Source organism: Procambarus clarkii, chromosome 8, assembly GCF_040958095.1.
Source record: "Procambarus clarkii isolate CNS0578487 chromosome 8, FALCON_Pclarkii_2.0, whole genome shotgun sequence".
Taxonomy (NCBI): domain Eukaryota; kingdom Metazoa; phylum Arthropoda; class Malacostraca; order Decapoda; family Cambaridae; genus Procambarus; species Procambarus clarkii.
Window position 1 is genome coordinate 49,373,848 of NC_091157.1, and position 27,500 is coordinate 49,401,347.

A 27,500-nucleotide genomic window follows, 5' to 3' on the forward strand; every position below is an offset into this window, starting at 1 on the left:
AGAGGCGGGTGAGGGGAAGAGGTTGAAAATGAGGGGAAGGTGGGGGTAAGAGGAGAGGTTGAGGGGACCACGAGAAGAGGACAGTAGACAATGAGATCATACAAGTTACGCCAGGAAGTACCGCTGGGCACTCAGTGCCAGTAATCAGAGTTACAGTGCCAAGAGTGGCCTGGCCACAGAGATGAATATATTAGCGAGCGGCACTCTCCGCCAGCAATAAATATAAGCACTCTGTCTTGTTCAGTTATGTGGTTGGGGGAAAAACACCGCCAAACACCTGCACGGACAACCGCGATGCGTCGTGACCAAACACGTGTTTAGTGTCACTGGCTTATGCTTGGAAGCTACGATTCTCACACACACACAGCTAATGATGACTCTAGAGCTGATACCGCCACTAGCAGGTCTCTAGCCGCCGCTAGCCGCTGCTGGCGGCGGCTAGCGGCGGCTAGAGACCCGCCCTGAGCCACTCAAGTGTTCGGAATATAAATTGTCAGTTCTAGTTTTTGATGCACTTGTGCGGTAAATAATGACGGCCTCGGGCAGTAACACTATATGCTCACACTACCAACTTGATTTACTACCCTATATGTATATCAATAAATTAGAATGTTCCTTCCAAGTTGGAGGCCAGACGCTCTGGGTTAGCCTCGCCAAACTTGGCACCCTGATTCCTATCGGGTACGTGCCCAGCATGGTCGGAACGGGATCACCTGAATTCACGAGGGAACAGCGTGTCACGGTCACATACTGACCCCCACGACTGATGATAGCACTGCCTGTCGGCCACATCTGGCTAAATATTTTGAAAGACATGGAGAGAGAGAGAGAGAGAGAGAGAGAGAGAGAGAGAGAGAGAGAGAGAGAGAGAGAGAGAGAGAGAGAGAACCAGCCTCTCCCTTCTTTCCCATGCCTCACCCCTCCCCTCATTCCTCCTACCACCTCCCCCATGCTTTTCCCACCGCCCCCCCACACCCCTCCCTCACCCCTCCCCTCATTCCTCACCCCTCCTCACCGCTAAGCCGGTGAGGTGTCGTAGTATACCTACACCACACCAGGCGGTGCTCACGAGGTGATGCAAGACGCTGTGCCTCAGTGTGACCCCTTACCGCTCCTCCCACACTTGAGTACCTCTTTATAAACACTGCTGAAGGCGGCTGACCTCTCTCGCCCCGTCATCCTAGCTCTCTTTAGTGCCTCAGAAGGAGCTTGGGAACCCGCCAGGGTGGGGCTTGGGAACCCGCCAGGGTGGGGCTTGGGAACCCACCAGGGTGGGGCTTGGGAACCCACCAGGGTGGGGCTTGGGAACCCACCAGGGTGGAGCTTGGGAACCCGCCAGGGTGGGGCTTGGGAACCCGCCAGGGTGGGGCTTGGGAACCCGCCAGGGTGGGGCTTGGGAACCCACCAGGGTGGGGCTTGGGAACCCACCAGGGTGGGGCTTGGGAACCCACCAGGGTGGAGCTTGGGAACCCACCAGGGTGGGGCTTGGGAACCCACCAGGGTGGGGCTTGGGAACCCGCCAGGGTGGGGCTTGGGAACCCACCAGGGTGGGGCTTGGGAACCCGCCAGGGTGGGGCTTGGGAACCCACCAGGGTGGGGCTTGGGAACCCACCAGGGTGGGGCTTGGGAACCCACCAGGGTGGGGCTTGGGAACCCACTAGGGTGGGGCTTGGGAACCCACCAGGGTGGGGCTTGGGAACCCACCAGGGTGGGGCTTGGGAACCCACCAGGGTGGGGCTTGGGAACCCACTAGGGTGTGGGGCTTGGGAACCCACCAGGGTGGGGCTTGGGAACCCACCAGGGTGTGGGGCTTGGGAACCCACCAGGGTGGGGCTTGGGAACCCACCAGGGTGGGGCTTGGGAACCCACCAGGGTGGGGCTTGGGAACCCACCAGGGTGGGGCTTGGGAACCCACCAGGGTGGGGCTTGGGAACCCACCAGGGTGGGGCTTGGGAACCCACCAGGGTGGGGCTTGGGAACCCACCAGGGTGGGGCTTGGGAACCCACCAGGGTGGGGCTTGGGAACCCACCAGGGTGGGGCTTGGGAACCCGCCAGGGTGGGGCTTGAGAACCCACTAGGGTGTGGGGCTTGGGAAGCCCCCGGGGCTTGCACTATGGAGCCTAAACTACCTCACTGACACATACTACTACTAGGGTCATATTACTGACTACTCCCCCTGAAGCGTTCAGGTTAATCTTCAAGTCTCAAAGCTGTCCTGAACACTAAGGCGAGAGAGGCTCGTGAACGTGCGGGAGTCTTCCTGGCGTGTACACCTGTTGCACCTGTCCACCCAAATTAATGGCTGATTGGACCGTCTGGATCTGTCAAGAGGGGTAGGCCTGTCACCCCAATGACTGTCAATAAAACGTCAGCCAGTTCTGACTTTGGACTTATTAGTAAACCTGCTAAATGCACCAACATTGTTGAAACAGTTACAAATGAAAAGTATCACTGAAAGCAGAAGTAGGGGGAATCGAAACACAGTCCTGCATCACCCTTAAACGCACGCCTTGAGACCCCAGGACGCTGGTTCGATCCCACAGTCATGCTCCAAGGGTTAAGGTGTGCCAACACTATCTTAGGGTCACGCCATCTTAGGGTCTCACCATCTTAGGGCCACACCATCTTAGGGTCACACCATCTTAGGGTCACACCATCTTAGGGCCACACCATCTTAGGGTCACACCATCTTAAGGCCACACCATCTTAGGGCCACACCATCTTAGGGCCACACCATCTTAGGGCCACACCATCTTAGGGTCACACCATCTTAAGGCCACACCATCTTAGGGCCACACCATCTTAGGGCCACACCATCTTAGGGTCACACCATCTTAAGGCCACACCATCTTAGGGCCACACCATCTTAGGGCCACACCATCTTAGGGCCACACCATCTTAGGGCCACACCATCTTAGGGTCACACCATCTTAAGGCCACACCATCTTAGGGCCACACCATCTTAGGGTCACACCATCTTAGGGTCACACCATCTTAAGGCCACACCATCTTAGGGCCACACCATCTTAGGGCCACACCATCTTAGGGCCACACCATCTTAGGGTCACACCATCTTAAGGCCACACCATCTTAGGGTCACACCATCTTAGGGTCACACCATCTTAGGGTCACACCATCTTAAGGCCACACCATCTTAGGGCCACACCATCTTAGGGCCACACCATCTTAGGGCCACACCATCTTAGGGCCACACCATCTTAGGGTCACACCATCTTAAGGCCACACCATACCAAAGCCACACTGTGGTGCCTCACACCCGCAGGCACAACTCTTACCTCACAACACCACTAAAAACAACAAAACAACGACACAAGCAAGGCAAAACAAACACATATTTTACTATCGTGACTGAACAGCTTGGCACAGTGCTCCGGTGCCTCCCCCCTCCCTCCCCCCCTTTCCTTCCTTCTGGCCCTATCTGTGTACTGGTGTGTGTGTGTAATTACCTAAGTGTAATTACCTAAGTGTAGTTACAGGATGAGAGCTACGCTCGTGGTGTCCCGTCTTCCCAGCACTCTTTGTCATATAACGCTTTGAAACTACTGACGGTCTTGGCCTCCACCACCTTCTCACTTAACTTGTTCCAACCGTCTACCACTCTATTTGCGAAGGTGAATTTTCTTAGTGTGTGTGTGTGTGTGTGTGTGTGTGTGTGTGTGTGTGTGTGTGTGTGTGTGTGTGTGTGTGTGTGTGTGTGTGTGTGTGTGTGTGTGTGTGGATGGGAACTATCCCGTGAACTTCCATCGTGGACGGTTTATTTAATAGTGTTGACGTGGCTAATGGCGATCAAGACACGTTCACTGGCTTAAATGTAATTGTTTTTATTTCTTGCGCGGCTCCCGTCTCGTCTGGTGAGCTGCCCGTGGGCCTGAAGACCGCTTTGCTGTCGCTATAAACCAACCTATTAAACTGCCCGGTATGCCCTGACTGTCCCGCCTGCAGTAAATACACGCGTCCCCCCCCCACATACCCCACCACATACACTGCCACATGGAAGAAACTGGAAGGCAAGCATAGCAATAATATACTGAAGCGATATGGAAGGAAATGCAGAATAGACCCTGTGAAGAGTAGTGCCTCAGACGTCCAAGGCTGTTCAATATTCAGCCTATAAATCTAAGAAATATTGCTGGAACAGAAGTGGATGTATTCAAGAAAGACTAATTTAACTATATCTGAGGGGAGGGAGTTATCAAGGGGCAAGCGCCAAGCCATTACGACTATTATTAGCCTGCTTTACACATACTCTGCTAATCGAGTAGACAAAATTATTAATCTACACGAGTTTATGGTCTACGGCTTAATCTACACGAATCTTGTCATTCAAGAAATAATTGGACCAGTTTCTACACGAAGTGCCGGACCAATTCAGTTGTGGGGATGTGGCCCTGCAGGCCGCTCCAAGCAACAGCTGTCTTGATCAAGCTAACTTAAGACAAGCCTGGCTTGGGGAACCCACTCCAGGTTTATCCAAATAAAACTGTCCCCTCATGCTGTGGGCCCTCCACCACCACCCTCATCCTGTGGGCCCCCCCCCCACCACCCCTCATCCTGTGGGCCCCCACCACCCGTCATCCTGTGGGTCCCCACCACCTCCCCTCATCCTGTGGGTCCCCACCACCACCCCTCATCCTGTGGGTCCCCACCACCACCCCTCATCCTGTGGGTCCCCACCACCACCCCTCATCCTGTGGGTCCCCACCACCACCCCTCATCCTGTGGGTCCCCACCACCACCACTCATCCTGTGGGTCCCCACCACCTCCCCTCATCCTGTGGGCCCTCACCACCCCTCATCCTGTGGGTCCCCACCACCACCCCTCATCCTGTGGGTCCCCACCACCACCCCTCATCCTGTGGGTCCCCACCACCACCCCTCATCCTGTGGGCCCTCACCACCCCTCATCCTGTGGGTCCCCACCACCAACCCTCATCCTGTGGGCCCCCACCACCACCCGTCATCCTGTGGGTCCCCACCACCACCCCTCATCCTGTGGGCCCCACCACCCCTCATCCTGTGGGCCCCCACCACCCCTCATCCTGTGGGCCCCCACCACCACCCCTCATCCTGTGGGCCCCACCACCCCTCATCCTGTGGGCCCTCACCACCCCTCATCCTGTGGGCCCCCACCACCACCCCTCATCCTGTGGGCCCCCACCACCCCTCATCCTGTGGGCCCCACCACCCCTCATCCTGTGGGCCCCCACCACCCCTCATCCTGTGGGTCCCCACCACCACCCCTCATCCTGTGGGCCCCCACCACCCCTCATCCTGTGGGCCCCACCACCCCTCATCCTGTGGGCCCCCACCACCCCTCATCCTGTGGGCCCCCACCACCCCTCATCCTGTGGGCCCCCACCACCACCTCTCATCCTGTGGGCCCCCACCACCCCTCATCCTGTGGGTCCCCACCACCACCCCTCATCCTGTGGGTCCCCACCACCACCCCTCATCCTGTGGGCCCCCACCACCCCTCACCCCGCTGGGGAGAAAGAATGCGGATATAGATGGCAAGCCACCTAAACCACCTCCCCTCATTTCCCTTCTCGCCATTCCCCCTTTCTCCCACTTACCTTCTATCTCTTCCCTCTTCGTTCCTTCTATCTCACCTCTCCCCTCTTTCCTAAGAGGGGAGAGGTAACCTGGTCCGCCCTTTTCCATCCTTTCCATATATACGTCTTCGCTCCTTCCTTCATCTCTATCCACTTCTTTCTCTCTATTTCCGCTCTACCTCATTATCTACCTCATTCCTTGTCAATGAGATCACCTGTTCCGCGCCTCCCTCGTCCTCTCCCAGGGCAGGTGTCTATTGCTATCACACTGACACTCCCTCAAGCTGCTACTTGAGTCATGTTACGCCATACCCAAGATTGAGGGGTGTGGAGTGGGTGTGAGGGGTGTGGAGTGGGTGTGAGGGGTGTGGAGTGGGTGTGAGGGGTGTGGAGTGGGTGTGAGGGGTGTGGAGTTGGGTGTGAGGGGTGTGGAGTGGGTGTGAGGGGTGTGGAGTGGGGTGTGAGGGGTGTGGAGTGGGGTGTGCACGTACATACCAGCAGAGAGCACGTCACCACGTGCAAGGGGGGGGGGAGGTGCCGAACACTTCATCAGCCATGGTCGTGAGTGTTTGGCATCTCCCGCGGCGACCCAGTGTCATAATGACTCAAACCCATCATCACGGCGCAGATATGTGGCACCTAGAGCACACGCGCGCGCACGCTCACGAGAGAGAGAGAGAGAGAGAGAGAGAGAGAGAGAGAGAGAGAGAGAGAGAGAGAGAGAGAGAGAGAGAGAGAGAGAGAGAGAGAGAGAGAGAGAGAGAGTGTGTGTGTGTGTGTGTGTGTGTGTGTGTGTGTGTGTGTGTGTGTGTGTGTGTGTGTGTGTGTGTGTGTGTGTGTGTGTGTGTGTGTGTGTGTGTGTGTGAGGGGGGGAGGGGGGGAGGGGCAGCCGCCAACGTTACTTTCTCGTCTTCTTTGATCAAAATATTGCGTGTGAGAGGGAAAGTGGTAACGAGGCCGGCCACGTTACCACCAACAAGGAGGCCTCGATCGTCACTACCAACGCTGCCTTTACCCACATTCACTCAACCACTAACGTTACCCCTGAAAAATCTGGCACCGAAATTCTGTGAAGTGGTCGAGTGGGTGCAGCACTTGCCTCCCCCTACCCCCCCCCCCCTCCTCTCCCCCCCTCCTTCAGCACCACCTGCTGCCTTCCCCACTCCCTTCAGCACCACCTGCAGCCTTCCACACTCCCTTCAGCACCACCTGCAGCCTTCCCCACTCCCTTCAGCACCACCTGCAGCCTTCCCCACTCCCTTCAGCACCACCTGCAGCCTTCCCCACTCCCTTCAGCACCACCTGCAGCCTTCCCCACTCCCTTCAGCACCACCTGCAGCCTTCCACACTCCCTTCAGCACCACCTGCAGCCTTCCCCACTCCCTTCAGCACCACCTGCAGCCTTCCCCACTCCCTTCAGCACCACCTGCAGCCTTCCACACTCCCTTCAGCACCACCTGCAGCCTTCCCCACTCCCTTCAGCACCACCTGCAGCCTTCCCCACTCCCTTCAGCACCACCTGCTGCCTTCCCCACTCCCTTCAGCACCACCTGCAGCCTTCCCCACTCCCTTCAGCACCACCTGCAGCCTTCCACACTCCCTTCAGCACCAACTGCAGCCTTCCACACTCCCTTCAGCACCACCTGCAGCCTTCCCCACTCCCTTCAGCACCACCTGCTGCCTTCCCCACTCCCTTCAGCACCACCTGCAGCCTTCCCCACTCCCTTCAGCACCACCTGCTGCCTTCCCCACTCCCTTCAGCACCACCTGCAGCCTTCCCCACTCCCTTCAGCACCACCTGCTGCCTTCCCCACTCCCTTCAGCACCACCTGCAGCCTTCCCCACTCCCTTCAGCACCACCTGCTGCCTTCCCCACTCCCTTCAGCACCACCTGCAGCCTTCCCCACTCCCTTCAGCACCACCTGCTGCCTTCCCCACTCCCTTCAGCACCACCTGCAGCCTTCCCCACTCCCTTCAGCACCACCTGCAGCCTTCCCCACTCCCTTCAGCACCACCTGCAGCCTTCAGCACCACCTGCAGCCTTCCCCACTCCCTTCAGCACCACCTGCTGCCTTCCCCACTCCCTTCAGCACCACCTGCAGCCTTCCCCACTCCCTTCAGCACCACCTGCAGCCTTCCCCACTCCCTTCAGCACCACCTGCAGCCTTCAGCACCACCTGCAGCCTTCCCCACTCCCTTCAGCACCACCTGCAGCCTTCCCCACTCCCTTCAGCACCACCTGCAGCCTTCCCCACTCCCTTCAGCACCACCTGCAGCCTTCAGCACCACCTGCAGCCTTCCCCACTCCCTTCAGCACCACCTGCAGCCTTCCCCACTCCCTTCAGCACCACCTGCAGCCTTCCCCACTCCCTTCAGCACCACCTGCAGCCTTCCACACTCCCTTCAGCACCACCTGCAGCCTTCTACTCCCCATCCTCCTCCAGACAGTGTTGCTGTGCTCGCCACAGTCACCTGCCGCTCGCTACGTGGAGACGCAGGTGTATTCTTGGAAGAAAATCGATGCGTACATTATATACGGTTGGGCCTGTGAACGTATTGCGACTTTAACGATTACCGTGTCGATGTAAATTACTATTATTAGCGCCATCAGGGCTTCCTTGCTTCAGCTACTGCTAGAGGCGGCGAGGAAGCCTCAGAGGGAGTTATTAATACACACCTCCATCGCCAGACATGGCCTTTGAGAGGCAGAAAATAACATGAAGGATGTTGCTGGAATGGTTAAGAGACGCGATTTGGCCACAAGAGCCGCATTTTGTGTCTGGGGGGGGGGGGTGATAATGACGGCCCCTCTTCCTCCCCGGGTCATATTAGCATGATTAATGATGGGAGGGGATGGGACTGACAGTGCTTGGTTCAGGGGTAATGAGGTAGTTCCCCCCCCCCCCTTCCACAAGTCAGTCTCTTTATGCTTCCCATCAGCCGGTAAGCCACCATTTTCTCATGGGGGGAGGGGGAAGGTAATGCGGACGCCATGCTGCGCTCAACTGTCCTCAGCGGCGGTAATTAGTGCGTAATGATGGTAATGCAGGTACGGAGGCCCCCCTCGTACCGTGCGCTGCGCCGCGGGGCGCCTAGCTCCCCTCGCTAGTACCATGGGGGGCCATGCGTCGCTCCCATGCCAGGAGGAGGGAGAGTGGTTACAGTGGTCGTGTTCCATGCGTCGCTTCACCCCCCATGTAACCTGTACTGTACCACGACACTCCCAGCACCCCCCATGTAACCTGTACTGTACCACGACACTCCCAGCACCCACCATGTAACCTGTACTGTACCACGACACTCCCAGCACCCCCCATGTAACCTGTACTGTACCACGACACTCCCAGCACCCCCCATGTAACCTGTACTGTACCACAACACTCCCAGCACCCACCATGTAACCTGTACTGTACCACGACACTCCCAGCACCCCCCATGTAACCTGTACTGTACCACGACACTCCCAGCACCCCCCATGTAACCTGTACTGTACCACGACACTCCCAGCACCCCCCATGTAACCTGTACTGTACCACGACACTCCCAGCACCCCCCATGTAACCTGTACTGTACCACGACACTCCCAGCACCCCCCATGTAACCTGTACTGTACCACGACACTCCCAGCACCCCCCATGTAACCTGTACTGTATCACGACACTCCCAGCACCCCCCATGTAACCTGTACTGTACCACAACACTCCCAGCACCCCCCATGTAACCTGTACTGTACCACGACACTCCCAGCACCCCCCATGTAACCTGTACTGTACCACGACACTCCCAGCACCCCCCATGTAACCTGTACTGTACCACGACACTCCCAGCACCCCCCATGTAACCTGTACTGTACCACGACACTCCCAGCACCCCCCATGTAACCTGTACTGTACCACAACACTCCCAGCACCCCCCATGTAACCTGTACTGTACCACGACACTCCCAGCACCCCCCATGCAACCTGTACTGTACCACAACACTCCCAGCACCCCCCATGTAACCTGTACTGTACCACGACACTCCCAGCACCCCCCATGTAACCTGTACTGTACCACAACACTCCCAGCACCCCCCATGTAACCTGTACTGTACCACAACACTCCCAGCACCCCCCATGTAACCTGTACTGTACCACAACACTCCCAGCACCCCCCATGTAACCTGTACTGTACCACAACACTCCCAGCACCCCCATGTAACCTGTACTGTACCACAACACTCCCAGCACCCCCCATGTAACCTGTACTGTACCACAACACTCCCAGCACCCCCCATGTAACCTGTACCACAAACACCTACAGTCAGCACCACATCTGGAATTATTCAATACATTGAAGTGTGTTCAGGCCCGTCCGACAGTTGTGTGTGTGTATGTATGTGTATGTATGTGTATGTGTGTGTATATATATATATATATATATATATATATATATATATATATATATATATATATATATATATATATATATATATATATATAACTCCTGCAAGGGAAAGATTAAAGGCTGAGGTTTTCAGGTATTTCAAATTATCCAAGTTCTTGGCAATCTGTGTTCGAATAATTCCTTAAATATTGTCTAATCAAACACAGCGTTTAACGATGGCTATAAAACGTTAAGCGCTCACACAACAATTAAGCGGAATACCTTTCATTAAATCCAATGATTAACATGTAACGTAAGAATTAGTTAAACTAATAGAAAAATACATTTAATTGCATTCAAAAACAGGTCAGGAAGGCTGTTCGATTTGTCAAGGTCCACAGGCCAATGACCGATCCTCTCCAGGATACAAGCCACAACAGTTAAGTAAATCTCAGGTGCCTAATTACTGCGGGATAAACAAGAATATTAGGCATCTCGCTCTGCTTGAGAGTCTAACTCGGGACCATTGGGTCGTGAGCCAGCATCCTCCCAGGTGAGAATGCAGCGTGCCTAAATCATTCTATTAACGTGTATTCCGTCGGTGTGACCAAACCACTTGGACTGCTCGGTAGAACGACGGTCTCTCTTTCTGCAAGGTCGGCGTTCGATCCCCAATATTGCAAGTAGTTGGGCATTATTCTCTCACTCCGTCCTCAGATCCCAGCGTTCTGTCCTCGTATCTCCTCAAAGTGCTATACAGTCTGATGACTGATTTATGGTGTACAAGGGAAGGGGCCTTCTGGACCTTAGGTTCGTTTAACGGGACAACTATAGTCAGATTGATCAAGAGCTGAACGGTTGTGCCGCTCCAGCAACAGGGCTGGCTGTGGAGGGTATGTGGGCCTGCGGGCTGCTCCAAGCAACAGCCTAGTGGACCAAACTCTCACAAGTCAAGCCTGGCCTCGGGCCGGGCTTGGGGAGTAGAAGAACTCCCAGAACCCCATCAACCAGGGCTGTCCCCTCTGCTGGGTACAGCTTGGGTCCCCCTTGTCCTGTACTCTGGGTACAGCTTGGGTCCCCCTTGTCCTGTACTCTGGGTACAGCTTGGGTCCCCCTTGTCCTGTACTCTGGGTACAGCTTGGGTCCCTCTTCTCCTGTTCTCTGGGTACAGCTTGGGTCCCCCTTGTCCTGTACTCTGGGTACAGCTTGGGTCCCACTTGTTCTGTACTCAGGGTACAGCTTGGGTCCCCCTTGTCCTGTACTCAGGGTACAGCTTGGGTCCCCCTTGTCCTGTACTCTGGGTACAGCTTGGATCCCCCTTGTCCTGTACTCTGGGTACAGCTTGGGTCCCCCTTGTCCTGTACTCTGGGTACAGCTTGGGTCCCCCTTGTCCTGTACTCAGGGTACAGCTTGGGTCCCCCTTGTCCTGTACTCTGGGTACAGCTTGGGTCCCCCTTGTCCTGTACTCAGGGTACAGCTTGGGTCCCCCTTGTCCTGTACTCTGGGTACAGCTTGGGTCCCCCTTGTCCTGTACTCTGGGTACAGCTTGGGTCCCCCTTGTCCTGTACTCAGGGTACAGCTTGGGTCCCCCTTGTCCTGTACTCTGGGTACAGCTTGGGTCCCCCTTGTCCTGTACTCTGGGTACAGCTTGGGTCCCCCTTGTCCTGTACTCAGGGTACAGCTTGGGTCCCCCTTGTCCTGTACTCAGGGTACAGCTTGGGTCCCCCTTGTCCTGTACTCTGGGTACAGCTTGGGTCCCCCTTGTCCTGTACTCTGGGTACAGCTTGGGTCCCCCTTGTCCTGTACTCTGGGTACAGCTTGGGTCCCCCTTGTCCTGTACTCAGGGTACAGCTTGGGTCCCCCTTGTCCTGTACTCTGGGTACAGCTTGGGTCCCCCTTGTCCTGTACTCTGGGTACAGCTTGGGTCCCCCTTGTCCTGTACTCTGGGTACAGCTTGGGTCCCCCTTGTCCTGTACTCTGGGTACAGCTTGGGTCCCCCTTGTCCTGTACTCTGGGTACAGCAAGCTCGCGAGCTGCCAACAACGTCGGACAAGACTCACATTTAATTATAAAGATAGTTCACTAAACTTCCAAATGACATCACCCTTAGCTGATGAGAGCTGACTAGAAGGCTTGAGATGGCGTGGCACCTGAGTGCCACTCACGGCAAGAGGTGCCTCCCGACGCCCTTGATATGTTTATGACATTGTGACAGAAACCTTCAGTCTTCCTTCTTTAATTATTCGTCAACAAGGTTAACACTTCTCTTTCTGCAAGTTCTAAAATACTTTTGTATATAGGTATGAAGGACGTGTGTGTACCAGAGTGACCGTCTTGCCTCAGAGAACACACATCTTTTTGGGGGATATCTTAGTCAACACTTACTGCCTTGCAAACTTTCCGATTAGAAGAAAGCATTTGCATAATTATGTCTCTCTCTCTCTCTCTCTCTCTCTCTCTCTCTCTCTCTCTCTCTCACATCACTACTAAAATAGGAGACCAAGAGGAAATATAATCACAATATGTTGTTTAAGATTCGCTACTTGGAACAAAGAGTTCCAAGCAGCACGGGCTATGGTGAGCCCGTAGAAGCACAATATGTTAAACAGAGGCCAAGAAGCAGAGGCTAGGGACTGACTGAAGTTTTGTCCTTCTCTGGAGGAGGAGGTAGTGGAGTGATCTGTAGGCTGGACCAGTGGAGGCTTAGCTCATTTATTTACTTTGGGCAGTAAAATATCTTTGCACGTTCTCAATGTCATCATTTTCTGCAGCTTTGAATGGTGCCATTAATGTGTAGCAATATTCTACCCCCTAGAGAGCAACAGGCAGTTTATATTAGACATGATATAACTAACGAGGAAAGGGAGGCAGAAAAGAGAATCAGGGAAGAATAACAAGTGAGAAATGCAAGACCAGAAAATGGATCAAATAGTGCAGAGTAAGAAGCAAATCTGACGTCACGTGTACAAAGACGCCCCACACAGCAAACAAAAGGACCATAATTGTGATGAGCAGCATAAAAGTAACGTACACAAATGTAGATAGAATTACAAATAAAGGAAGAGAATAGAGTGAAAGCGTAGCAGAAGAACAACTACATATAACTGCAATAACGGTTAGGGAAACTGGCAAGTGTTATAGGACAGCCCGTCCTCCAAAAATGGGGTGGTAAATGTAAGGAGACAAATAAGTGCAATTATGTACTATTCATAGCAGTTAGGAATTGTACTTATTTTCACTTAGTATTAAATCGTACCGTCAAATATATTGTGAATATTTGAGTTTACCTGAAAAACTGAATAGAAAACCACAACCTCACCTAACCGTCTTAGTTTTTGAAGATAATAATTTTATTGCTTCTTAATTACAATTAATACTTAACTTATAGCTATATTGATATTACAGTTTTATAAAACTAATAAAACAAAACTAAAATATATTAATAAATTGTAAAGTAACTCAGGATATTTTAAAATTTTGTACAAAATCTATATTGTTTAATAAACCTGAAAAAGAAATTCCTGATATTTAAAACTTGTGAATTGCAAATTGAAATTGAAAAACTTCATCCTAAAATTCTGAGTGTCTTAACAGAAAACGAGAATTAAATCGGGGGAGGGGGGTTGGGTAAATGTAACAGCCCCATAAGTGCAATTATGCACTGTTTATGACAATAAGAAAGTGTACTTATTACACTTAGTATTAAATCGTACTGTCAATTCGGAGGATGGGTTGCAGAGGAACTGCAACATTTATGTATTTGATATCATGAGGATATCAAATAATAAATAATGACAAGGTGAACAGAGGGTGAGGGAGTGTAGCCTTGTTCCTACAGCTATACCTTGAGGTTACCTTGAGGTGCTTCCGGGGCTTAGTGTCCCCGCGGCCCGGTCGTCGACGAGGCCTCCTATACTAGAACTTTTAAAAAGTAAAATTAGCAGAAGTATCCGCCCAGCATGAGTTTATACCCCCCCCTCATGGGGGTATATACCCCCCCCCTCATGGGGGGTATATACCCCCCCCCTCATGGGGGGTAATATACCCCCCCCCCTCATGGGGGGTATATACTCCCCCTCATGGGGGGGGCATTACCCCCCTTATGGGGGGTATATACCCCCCTCATGGGGGGTATATACCCCCCCCTCATGGGGGGTATATACCCCCCCTCATGGGGGGTATATACCCCCCCCCCCCTCATGGGGGGTATATACCCCCCCCTCATGGGGGGTATATACCCCCCCCCCCTCATGGGGGGTATATACCCCCCCCCCTCATGGGGGGTATATACTCCCCCTCATGGGGGGGGGCATTACCCCCCTCATGGGGGGGGGCATTACCCCCCTCATGGGGGTAATGAGACATGGAGGGGTAAAACTGTTAGATGTTTTATAGATGGTAGCTCCATCCAGCGCCTGAAAGCTGGGTGGACAGCGCTTCGGATTCATAGTCCTGAGGTTCCGGGTTCGATCCCCGGTAGAGGCAGAGACAAATGGGCAAAATGTTTCTTTCGCACTAATGCCCCTGTTCACATAGCATTAAATAGGTACCTGGGACTTAGTCAGATGTCACGGGCTGCTTCCTGGGGGTGGAGGTCTGGACGAGGACCGGGCCGCGGGGACACTAAGCCCCGAAATCATCTCAAGATAACCTCAAGAAGGGTAATAAGACCAGGAGGTCTTATTACCTCCTGGTCTTATGAGACCAGGAGGCATGGCAGGAAGTGCAAAATATCCCAGTTGAATAGCGAAGTGCAATAGATACGCTTAGATAGAACTCTGTTAACATCAAGGGTCCCAAATCTGTTCAACATTCTTCCTCTAAACAAGAGGGGAATAACTGGCCGACCTCTCACGGTTTTCTAAAGATAACTTTTATAAACACCTCCAAAGAATACCTAATCAACTGAGCTGTGATTTATACGTCAGGCTGCAGACAGCGGCATCTAACAGTCTGGTTGAACAGACCACAAACCAGGCGGCCTGGACAAAGACCGCGGGGACGTTGATCCCCTGGAACAACGTAGTTGAGACGTAACGAGTACCTTACTGATACGTACGTGCAACATTCACCTCCATCCCAGGTGAATGTTTAGGCTGCCTATCCTGCCACCACCACCACCACTACTACCACCACTACCACCACCACTACTACCACCACTACCACCAACGGCCCTCCTACAACCCCGCCTTTCCCACCACCGCCTCCCCCCTCAGCGCCACCACTATCCCCAACCAATAATAACGTAGCCACAAACATTATGGCGGCCACCACAACGATTCCCTCTGTCCCCCACGACCACCATCCACCACCACGGCACCTACCACCACCACGGCACCTACCACCACCACGCAGCTTGGTGCCGCCAACCACAACACCACAACTGACTCATCGCTGCACATTAAACCTCTCACCACATTCCCGTCCTCTATTTTAACCACAGCAGATCAAAGCGAAACAGACTCGAGGATAATTAAACCAGATTGAGGGCTCAGTGTAACGAGGCTGGGGAGGGGGGTGTCACGAGGCTGGGGGGGTGTCACGAGGCTGGGGGGGGGGGTGTTACGAGGCTGGGGGGGTGTTACGAGGCTGGGGGGAGTCACGAGGCTGGGGGGGGGGTGTCACGAGGCTGGGGGGGGGTGTCACGAGGCTGGGGGGTGTCACGAGGCTGGGGGGGTGTCACGAGGCAGGGGGGGGGGTGTCCCGAGGCTGGGGGGTGTCACGAGGCTGGGGGGGGTCACGAGGCTGGGGGGGTGTCACGAGGCTGGGGAGGAGAGTGTCACGAGGCTGGGGGGTGTCACGAGGCTGGGGGGGAGTGTCACGAGGCTGGGGGGGGTCACGAGGCTGGGGGGAGTGTCACGAGGCTGGGGGGGGAGAGTGTCACGAGGCTGGGGGGGGGGTGTCACGAGGCTGGGGGGGGTGTCACGAGGCTGGGGGGGGAGTGTCACGAGGCTGGGGGGGGAGTGTCACGAGGCTGGGGGGGGAGTGTCACGAGGCTGGGGGGGGGAGTGTCACGAGGCTGGGGGGGGGAGTGTCTCGAGGCTGGGGGGGAGTGTCTCAAGGCTGGGGGGGAAGTGTCACAAGGCTGGGGGGGGAGCGTCACAAGGCTGGGGGGAGGGAGAGTGTCACAAGGCTGGGGGGGGGAGTGTCACAAGGCTAGGGGGGGAGTGTCACAAAGCTAGGGGGGGAGTGTCACGAGGCTGGGGGGGGAGAGTGTCACGAGGCTGGGGGGGGGAGAGTGTCACGAAGCTGGGGGGAAGGAGTGTCACAAGGCTGGGGGGGGGAAGGAGTGTCACAAGGCTGCGGGGGGAGTGTCACGAGGCTGGGGGGGGAAAGTGTCACAAGGCTGGGGGGGGGAGTGTCACGAGGCTGGGGGGGAGAGTGTCACGAGGCTGGGGGGGGAGAGTGTCACGAGGCTGGGGGGGAAGGAGTGTCACAAGGCTGGGGGGAGTATCACGAGGCTGGGGGGGGGGAAAGTGTCACAAATCTGGGGGGGGGAGTGTCACGAGGCTGGGGGGGGGGGGAAAGTGTCACAAGGCTGGGGGGGGAGTGTCACAAGGCTGGGGGGAGGAGTGTCACGAGGCTGGGGGGGGAAAGTGTCACAAGGCTGGGGGGGGGGAGTGTCACGAGGCTGGGGGGGGAAAGAGTGTCACGAGGCTGGGGGGGGGGAGTGTCACGAGGCTGGGGGGGAAGGAATGTCACAAGGCTGGGGGGGTGTCACGAGGCTGGGGGGGGGAAGTGTCACGAGGCTGGGGGGGAGAGTGTCACGAGGCTGGGGGGGGAAAGTGTCACGAGGCTGGGGGGGAGAGTGTCACGAGGCTGGGGGGGGGAAAGTGTCTCGAGGCTGGGGGGGGAGAGTGTCACGAGGCTGGGGAGGGGAAAGTGTCACGAGGCTGGGGGGAGAGTGTCACGAGGCTGGGGGGAGAGTGTCACGAGGCTAGAGGGGGAGTGTCACGAGGCTGGGGGGGAGTGTCACGAGGCTGGGGGGGGAGTGTCACGAGGCTGGGGGGGAGAGTGTCACGAGGCTGGGGGGGAGAGTGTCACGAGGCTGGGGGGGAGAGTGTCACGAGGCTGGGGGGAGTGTCACAAGGCTGGGGGGGGGGAGAGTGTCACGAGGCTGGGGGGGAGAGTGTCACAAGGCTGGGGGGGGAGAGTGTCACGAGGCTGGGGGGGGGGGGAGTGTCACGAGGCTGGGGGGGGGAGAGTGTCACGAGGCTGGGGGGGGGAGTGTCACGAGGCTGGGGGGGGAGAGTGTCACGAGGCTGGGGGGGAGAGTGTCACGAGGCTGGGGGGGAGAGTGTCACAAGGCTGGGGGGGGGAGAGTGTCACGAGGCTGGGGGAGAGTGTCACGAGGCTGGGGGGGGAGAGTGTCACGAGGCTGGGGGGGGGAGTGTCACGAGGCTGGGGGGGAGAGTGTCACGAGGCTGGGGGGGGAGAGTGTCACGAGGCTGGGGGGGGGAGAGTGTCACGAGGCTGGGGGGGGGAGAGTGTCACGAGGCTGGGGGGGGGAGAGTGTCACGAGGCTGGGGGAGAGTGTCACGAGGCTGGGGGGGAGTGTCACGAGGCTGGGGGGGGAGTGTCACGAGGCTGGGGGGGGAGTGCCACAAGGCTGGGGGGGGAGAGTGTCACGAGGCTGGGGGGGGTGTCACGAGGCTGGGGGGGGGTGTCACAAGGCTGGAAGCGTCCCGCGAAATTGACACACTGTCCCGTTTTCTGTTTTGGGTCCTCTGGCAGGTTAGGATAAGGGCACTTTAGCACGACAGTTTCTTGACGTAGGGGATCCTTAAGATGACGGGCTACTCAGAACCTGGAAGAAGGAAGGTGGAGGGTTATGTACCCTACTTAACACAGTTAAGTACTAATTAAGTACTAGTATTAATTGAGCAGTAATTACCATCTTAGTACTAAGTGTGCTGTGGCTTTTGGAGTGAGTCTTATCTCACAGCTCCGCTACCCTCTGGCTCCCATGTTATGATTGCTGTAGCTCTTGAGAGGAGAGGGTTCGATTCCAACAGTGGCAATATGATGAGTAATATCGTCTAATGAGTCAACTTCATTCATGTTATAGCCACTCGACTCGGGGCCCCTCCTAGATCAGTTAACGAAACTCATTTCGGACCAGTTCATTAACATGTGGCTAAATTTACCACAGCTGGTGGAATCCCTGGTCCAGCTCAGGCCAGGCCAGGTCAGGCCAGGGCAGGCCAGGCCAGGCCAGGCCAGGCCAGGTCAGGTCAGCCCAAATCAGCCCGTATCAGCCTACATAAAACCAGAGAAGCTCAGATCAATCCAGTTCTGCCTATACGACCAGCCAAGCCCAGCCAGCCTGAGAGATATTTAACTCTACATTATCTATATTTAACTATATTATCTATATTTAACTCTATATTCAAGTCGCATCAGCTGAGTATGGGTCAGCTGAATAACACAATATAAGTACAATCATTTAGTACATGTGTTAACTACAACCAATACAACACAGACACTAAGTACACTTACTGAATACATCGAATACAATTACTGAATACATTCGTAGAGTGTAACCACCGAGTACAACCGCTAGAATACAATAACTGAGCACAATCACAAGAGTAGAATCACTAAGTACAATCACCATATATTAGCAGATTAGAGCCAATCAGTAGCTCTAACACGAATCAGTGAAACAGGGAGGGTAAAGCCACACTCAAACCAAGCTGAATAGCAAGCCGTCGTACGACTAACACTCCTCTACGACCTCGCTATCCTCAGGTGACACGACTTTCTTCATAAAGCTTGTCTATAAAGCCTGTTTATAAAGCCTTAGAAACGAGTCGCGATAAAGAGCGAGACTGAGAATCGTTGCAATGTGCAGGGCTCAAACTTAGTCGTGGGGGAAAGATATCTGGTCGTGGGGGAAGATATCTGGTCGTGGGGGGAAGATATCTGGCTGTGGGGGAAGATATCTGGTCGTGGGGGAAGATATCTGGTCGTGGGGGGAAGATATGTGGTCGTGGGGGGAAGATATCGGGTCGTGGGGGAAGATATCTGGTCGTGGGGGGAAGATATCTGATCGTGGGGGGAAGATATCTGGTCGTGGGGGGAAGATATCTGGTCGTGGGGGGAAGATATCTGGCTGTGGGGGAAGATATCTGGTCGTGGGGGAAGAAATCTGGTCGTGGGGGAAGATATCTGGTCGTGGGGGGAAGATATCTGGTCGTGGGGAAGATATCTGATCGTGGGGTGGAAGATATCTGGTCGTGGGGGAAGATATCTGGTCGTGGGAGAAGATATCTGGTCGTAGGGGAAGATATCTAGTCGTGGGGGAAAGATATCTGGTCTCTCCTGGCAGTTATCGTCAAAATTACGACCGTCAGATGCTTGTATTGGGAAAAAGGTTTGGGGAGGGGAGGTTAGAGTAAAGAAAAACATATCAAAATATCATTAAAACTGCGCGCAGCGGCGCGTGGTTTAATGACGCTTAGATGGGGGCAGGAAGGGGTTGTAGGGAGGAGGAGTGCTAATGACTAGAAACTCGTCACCTTGTCACGCCCCGGGGGGACTTGTCACGCCCCGGGGGACCTGCCACGCCCCAGGGGGAAAGGAAGGGAGTCGTTTACGAAAGACTACTGGTGATACATCTTTAAAATGGTGTTGGTATTGTCGTGGTTCTCAGGGCAGAAGGTACGTGTGTGTTTCCGCTTGCCTCTCTTAAATGGCCGGGGGCGTCCGCCTGTGCCAGCGGGCCTGCGGACCGCTCCAAGCAACAGCGATTTTGATCATTTTGATTTTTGATCATTTTGATTTTTGATCATTTTGATTTTTGATCATTTTGATTTTTGATCATTTTGATTTTTGATCATTTTGATCATAGGAAAGAGCAACACCTGCCAGAACCCACTCCAGGTATATTTCAGGTACACTTGAATTAGTGTGTGTGATCTGAGTAGGATCGGTTTGTAATCATTCTGTTTTGTTCACCTTTATCTGTGGCAAATATAGGCAAATTTATATCTGTAAAGTTTGTTAATCTTCACATTAGGGAAAGTAAACTATAAACTAGTTAAAACTAAAAAGGTCCACACAGCCGGTAAAATTATTTGATATCAAAATGGTCAGGTGGGAAAACATTACATATAATTTCTATATCTATAAGGAGGATATCGAACGAGAGAATAGGATAATATATTAGTTCCTTCTTTGTTTAACGATACATGCAACTCTTGGAAGCTGCTCCAGAACAGATGGCCTAACCACTTGGGCTGGACGGTAGAGCGACGGTCTCGCTTCAAGGAGGTCGGCGTTCAATCCCCGACCGTCCAAGTGATTGGGCCACCATTCCTTCCCCCCGTCCCATCCCAAATCCTTACCCTGACCCCTTCCCAGTGCTATATAGTCGTAATGGCTTGGCCCTTTTCCCCTGACAATTCCCTCCCCTTCCATAACAAGTGTTTAATTGCAAATACTTGAAGATAGAGGTAAACAAACTCCTCTATTGCTGAGTACAAGAGCCACGAGAGGCACGGTAGAAGAGGGAGAGGCAGTGCTATCCCCTACGCCCACCCCTCTAGTGTCTCCAGGTGGCGTGGGCGGAGTGGGTGTGGTGGGCGGGGGGCGGCGGGACAGTTGAGGGCACATTAGCAGCCCTCATAAGAACTAGCCACCGTGAAAATAGCCGGGCTATTTCTACTAGGGCGACAACTTGCATGTCACGCCAGATAACTCTTTGTTGGGGATATGTCTCGAAGCTCATTGACGGAGGGGGGGTCGTTGTTTGTGTGGGGGGTGACGGAGGGGGGTCGTTGTTTGTGTGGGGGTGACGGAGGGGTTGTTGTTTGTGTGGGGGGTGACGTAGAGGGTCGTTGTTTGTGTGGGGGTGACGGAGGGGGGTCGTTGTTTGTGTGTGGGGTGACGGAGGGGGTCGTTGTTTGTGTGTGGGGTGACGGAGGGGTCGTTGTTTGTGTGGGGGGTGACGTAGAGGGTCGTTGTTTGTGTGTGGGGTGACGGAGGGGTCGTTGTTTGTGTGTGGGGTGACGGAGGGGGGTCGTTGTTTGTGTGTGGGGTGACGGAGGGGTCGTTGTTTGTGTGGGGGGTGACGTAGAGGATCGTTGTTTGTGTGGGGGGTGACGGAGGGGTCGTTGTTTGTGTGGGGTGACGGAGAGGTCGTCACGTACATACAGACGACACCAACAGATAACCTAACCAACACAAACACCAGACACTAACATAGCGAACATCGACTATAAGAATTCCCCCAACAAACAATTCGCCTCCTGGTGGCGTTGTTTACCTGTGTCACTGCTTGTCTGCTCTAAGCAGACCGTATCAACTAGTGTAAACTGTGTTCTGTCGCAGAAACTATGTAGAATACGTCCCTCCCTCCCGAGGCAGGCTCCAAGCAGGAACAACAGTCTGGCTGACCACAACGTCACCGGAGAAGCTGCTAACGCCAACAACATGATCTTCCGGATGTCTTCGGGCAGTATGGCCATGACAACTATAACAGTTTACAGCCGTTTGGGCTCATGAGAACTTGTACTGGCTCGTCGCAAAGGGCTGGGTGTGTACTCACCTAATTGTGCTTGCGGGGGTTGAGCTCTGGCTCTTTGGTCCCGCCTCTCAACCGTCAATCAACTGGTGTACAGATTCCTGAGCCTATTGGGCTCTATCATATCTACATTTGAAACTGCAGGACATATCTACATTTGAAACTGTGTGTGTGTGTGTGTGTGTGTGTGTGTGTGTGTGTGTGTGTGTGTGTGTGTGTGTGTGTGTGTGTGTGTGTTTATTCACCTAATTGTATTCACCTGGTTGTGCTTGCGGGGATTGAGTTCTGCTCTTTCGGCCCGCCTCTCAACTGTCAATCAACTGAGCTACTGTGTGTGTGTGTGTGTGTGTGTGTGTGTGTGTGTGTGTGTGTGTGTGTGTGTGTGTGTGTGCGTGCGTGCGTGTGCGTGCGTGCGTGCGTGCGTGTGCGCGCGTGAAGAAGGTAAAATAGGTTGTGTTAGTAAAGATTTTGGCGATCAGTGGAACGTTCTCTCAAAGCCACTGACATGCATAGCATTTCTAGCAAGTCCTAAAACTAACACCAAATTTGCAGTGAATGTTAAGCCCCCAAACACTTCAGACCCGTGACCGAGGCACACAAGGAGAAAATGAAGTCTTTCGAGAGTTTAACATAATTAACGCCCATGATGACCAGACCACACACTAGAAGGTGAAGGGACGACGACGACGTTTCGGTCCGTCCTAGACCATTCTCAAGTCACAATCGACTTGAGAATGGTCCAGGACGGACCGAAACGTCGTCGTCCCTTCACCTTCTAGTGTGTGGTCTGGTCAACATACTTTAGCCACGTTATTGTGACTCATCGCCTGCTTAATGCCCATGACTTCAGCAATAGGGCAAGATGATGGCAGTCACAAATTATTTATTTATTTATTTATTTATTTATGCATATACAAGAATGTACATAAGGAATGTGAGGATACAAATATGGTAATTACAGTCTTGTAAAGCCACTAGCACGCGCAGCGTTTCGGGCATTATCCTTCTAGATAGCAGATAACCAGGCGAGAGAGTAGCCCAAAGTGGGGTACTGTAATGAGGGAAATTAGATACGTCACTGTTTCCTGTTTGAATAAAGTACAGGTTAAGCAATATTGTAAGTCTTGATTAGAAATATATTAAAGGAAAACTTATTTCTGGTTTGATCTTCGCGGATTCGCATGCATCTTGGAAGTCCTTCCAATCAGGATTAGCATCGAGGAATAAGGTTGTTTGGGGAGGTGAATGGTGTAGTTACATGTTGTCTGAAGACAGAGTTTTGTTGTTGTTGTTCTCAAGTATCACCCAGCAAAGCTGAACTTTGCTGGGTCATGGTGGTGTTTCAGGCTCCAGAGTCCACTACGGTGACCCTGGCCGCTGCCAGAGTCCACTACGGTGACGCTGGCCGCTGCCAGAGTCCACTACGGTGACCTGGCCGCTGCCAGAGTCCACTACGGTGACCTGGCCGCTGCCAGAGTCCACTACGGTGACCTGGCCGCTGGCAAAGTCCACTACGGTGACCCTGGCCGCTGCCCGAGTCCACTACGGTGACCTGGCCGCTGGCAAAGTCCACTACGGTGACCCTGGCCGCTGCCCGAGTCCACTACGGTGACCTGGCCGCTGCCAGAGTCCACTACGGTGACCTGGCCGCTGGCAAAGTCCACTACGGTGACCCTGGCCGCTGCCCGAGTCCACTACGGTGACCTGGCCGCTGCCAGAGTCCACTACGGTGACCTGGCCGCTGCCAGAGTCCACTACGGTGACCTGGCCGCTGCCAGAGTCCACTACGGTGACCTGGCCGCTGCCAGAGTCCACTACGGTATTGCTGGCCGCTGCCAGAGTCCACTACGGTGACGTTGGCCGTTGCTAGAGTCCACAACGGTGACGCTGGCCGCTGCCAGAGTCCACTACGGTGACCTGGCCGCTGCCAGAGTCCACTACGGTGACGCTGGCCGCTGCCAGAGTCCACTACAGTATTGCTGGCCGCTGCCAGAGTCCACTACGGTGACCTGGCCGCTGCCAGAGTCCACTACGGTGACCTGGCCGCTGCCAAAGTCCACTACGGTGACCTGGCCGCTGCCAGAGTCCACTACGGTGACGTTGGCCGCTGCCAGAGTCCACTACGGTGACCTGGCCGCTGCCAGAGTCCACTACGGTGACCTGGCCGCTGCCAGTGTCCACTACGGTGACCTGGCCGCTGCCAGAGTCCACTACGGTGACGTTGGCCGTTGCTAGAGTCCACTACGGTATTGCTGGCCGCTGCCAGAGTCCACTACGGTGACGCTGGCCTCTGCCAGAGTCCACTACGGTATCACAGAACTGTGCCAGAGTACAACAATTCTGTTGCTCCACGGGAGTACCAACTACCTCCTAAAAGGAGTACATAACATCTCCGACCTAAATTACATCTAGACAATGTCCCATGAACAAAATTACCATAACTGATATATATATATATATATATATATATATATATATATATATATATATATATATATATATATATATATAAACCCTATAACCATATAAAACTCCAACCCACACGGCACGTGAGAGAATCTCTCAGTCCTCAAATTCCGTTTAATTCACCAGAATTTACCTGAGGTGCACCTGAGAGGCCTCGACGGGTCAAGGAAGTCAAGAGGTAAAGGTTGTCAAAGGGGGCAAACCATTACTCAAGACCTCAGCCCTATTATTACAACGCCCCTTATTGTTATACGAGGCCCAGGTTATTGACACTATTTATTGTCCTTAATGAACACGATGACTGTCTGATACCCGAGATATATTTAAATAAATAAACCGGGGCGAGAATAGCAGACAGGTGTGGGGGGAGGTGTGTGTGTGTGTGTGTGTGTGTGTGTGTGTGTGTGTGTGTACTCACCTATATGTACTCACCTATATGTGCTTGCAGGATCGAGCATTGACTCTTGGATCCCGCCTTTCGAGCATCGGTTGTTTACAGCAATGACTCCTGTCCCATTTCCCTATCATACCTGGTTTTAAAATTATGAATAGTATTTGCTTCCACAACCTGTTCCTGAAGTGCATTCCATTTCCCCACTACTCTCACGCTAAAAGAAACTTCCTTACATCTCTGTGACTCATCTGAGTTTCAAGCTTCCATCCATGTCCTCTCGTTCTGTTACTATTCCGTGTGAACATTTCGTCTATGTCCACTCTGTCAATTCCTCTGAGTATCTTATACGTTCCTATCATGTCCCCCCTCTCCCTTCTTCTTTCTAGTGTCGTAAGGCACAGTTCCCTCAGGCGCTCTTCATACCCCATCCCTCGTAGCTCTGGGACGAGTCTCGTTGCAAACCTCTGAACCTTTTCCAGTTTCATTATATGCTTCTTCAGATGGGGACTCCATGATGAGGCGGCATACTCTAAGACTGGCCTTACGTAGGCAGTGTAAAGCGCCCTAAATGCCTCCTTACTTAGGTTTCTGAATGATGTTCTAACTTTTGCCAGTGTAGAGTACGCTGCTGTCGTTATCCTATTAATATGTGCCTCAGGAGATAGATTAGGTGTTACGTCCACCCCCAGGTCTCTTTCACGCGTCGTTACAGGTAGGCTGTTCCCCTTCATTGTGTACTGTCCCTTTGGTCTCCTATCTCCTAGTCCCATTTCCATAACTTTACATTTGCTCGTGTTGAATTCTAGTAGCCATTTCTCTGACCATCTCTGCAATCTGTTCAGGTCCTCTTGGAGGATCCTGCAATCCTCATCTGTCACAACTCTTCTCATCAACTTTGCATCATCCGCAAACATCGACATGTAGGACTCTACGCCTGTAAACATGTCGTTAACATACACAAGAAATAGAATTGGTCCCAGCACCGATCCTTGTGGTACTCCACTTGTTACTGTTCGCCAGTCCGACTTCTCGCCCCTTACCGTAACTCTTTGGCTCCTTCCTGTTAGGTAGTTCCTTATCCATTCTAGGACCTTTCCCCCCACCCCCGCCTGCCTCTCGAGCTTGAACAGCAGTCTCATGTGCGGTACTGTATCAAAGGCTTTTTGGCAGTCCAGAAATATGCAGTCTGCCCAACCATCTCTGTCCTGTCTTATCCTCGTTATTTTATCATAGAATTCCAGAAGGTTTGTTAGGCACGATTTCCCTGTCCAGAACCCATGTTGATGTTTGTTCACAAACCTAATGTTCTCCAGGTGTGCAACCAGTCGTAGCCTAATTATTCTTTCCAGTATTTTACAGGGGATGCTTGTCAGTGATACAGGTCTGTAGTTAAGTGCCTCCTCCCTATCTCCTTTCTTGAAGATCGGCACGACATTTGCCTTCTTCCAGCAACTGGGCAATTCTCCTGACATAAGTGACTCATTAAAGATCATTGCCAGAGGCACGCTGAGGGCCTGTGCTGCTTCTTTTAGTATCCACGGTGATACTTTGTCTGGTCCAACTGCTTTAGTTGCATCTAGAGTTGTCAACTGTTTCATTACCTCCTCTGCTGTCACCTCTATATCTGATAGTCTTTCATCTAGGGTAACCCCTTCCAACAATGGGAGCTGCTCAGGCTCGGTAGTGAACACTCCATGGAAACTGGCATTCAGTGCCTCGCAGATTTCCTTGTCACTTTCAGTATATGCCCCCTCTGTCTTCCTTAGTCTTGTCACTTGGTCGTTCACCGACATTTTTCTTCTTATATGACTGTGTAGTAACTTAGGTTGTTTTTTCGCTTTGATTGCAATATCGTTCTCATAGTCCCTTTCCGATGTTCGTCTTATGTTAATGTAATCGTTCCTAGCTCTGTTGTATCTGCTTCTGTTGTCCTCTGTTCTTTGTCTTCTGTACTTCCTCCACTCCCGCCTGCTGGCCATTTTTGCTTCCTGACACTGTCTATTAAACCATGGGTTATTATATTCCTTCTTATTTTTTCCCTTTACCGTTGGTATAAATCTCTCTTCGGCCTCCTGGCATTTCTGTATGACTAGGTCCATCATATCTTGGACTGTTTTTCCTCTAATTTCTTCCTCCCACTGCACTTCACCCAGATAGTCCCTTATCCTCATATAGTCCCCTTTCCTGTAGTCAGCTCTCCTTTCCCAGATCTCTTGTCCCATGGTCATAATTTTGAATTCCATCATGTAGTCAAAGACTAGGACACAATGGTCACTGGCCCCTAGAGGTATTTCATGCTCTAAATTCTCGATATCTTCTACGTTCTGGGTGAAAATCAGGTCTAATAGGCTCGGTGCATCTCCTCCTCTTTCCCTTGTGTCTTCCTTCACATGTTGTGTCAGGAAATTCCTGTCTATAACATCTACTAATTTTGCTCCCCACGTTTCATCCCCTCCATGGGGATTCCTTGATTCCCAATTTATCTCTCCATGATTTAGGTCCCCCATGATCAGCAGCTTCGCTCTCATTCTGTGGGCTAGTGTTGCTGCCTTCTGCAGTTCATCAATACATGCTTTGTTGTTGTCATCATACTCCTGCCTGGGTCTTCTACTGTTTGGTGGGGGATTGTAGATTACCATGATCACAATCTTCCTCCCATCTACTGTCAGAGTTCCATGTATGAAGCTTGTGCACTCATTGGTAACTCGATTTCCCAGGTCTTCAAACTTCCATTTCCGCTTTATTAGGAGTGCTACTCCCCCTCCCTGTCTCTGTGTCCTCTCTTTTCGTATCACCTGGTACCCTTCAGGAAAGATAGCATCTGAGATCATGTCATTAATTTTAGTTTCCACAATTGCAACTATGTCAGGATCTGCTTCACTCACTCTTTCTTTTATCTCTTCTGCTTTATTAGATACCCCATCAGCATTGGTGTACCAAACCTTGAGATTCTTCATGGAAACTCTTGTACCAGAGTTCTCCCTTTCTCTGGGGGTCTGGGGGGATCTGGGGGATGTCTGGGGGGTGACTGGGGGCAGAGGGGATCTGGGGGATCTGGGGGGTGTCTGGGGGATGACTGGGGGCGGGGAGGGTCCGGGGGATGTCCGGGGGGATCCAGGGGGTGTCTGGGGGGGTCCGGGGGGTGTATGGGGGGTGAAAGAGTTCAGGAGGGGT

General features: G+C 53.2%; 1 protein-coding gene across 1 annotated transcript in view; it reads left to right on the forward strand.

Moving 5' to 3' along the window:
- The window catches only part of LOC123759678 (homeobox protein SIX1), a 200,690-nt gene that overhangs the window by 49,383 nt on the left and 123,807 nt on the right, over positions 1-27,500 (forward strand). The gene's annotated exons all lie outside the window — the stretch shown is intronic.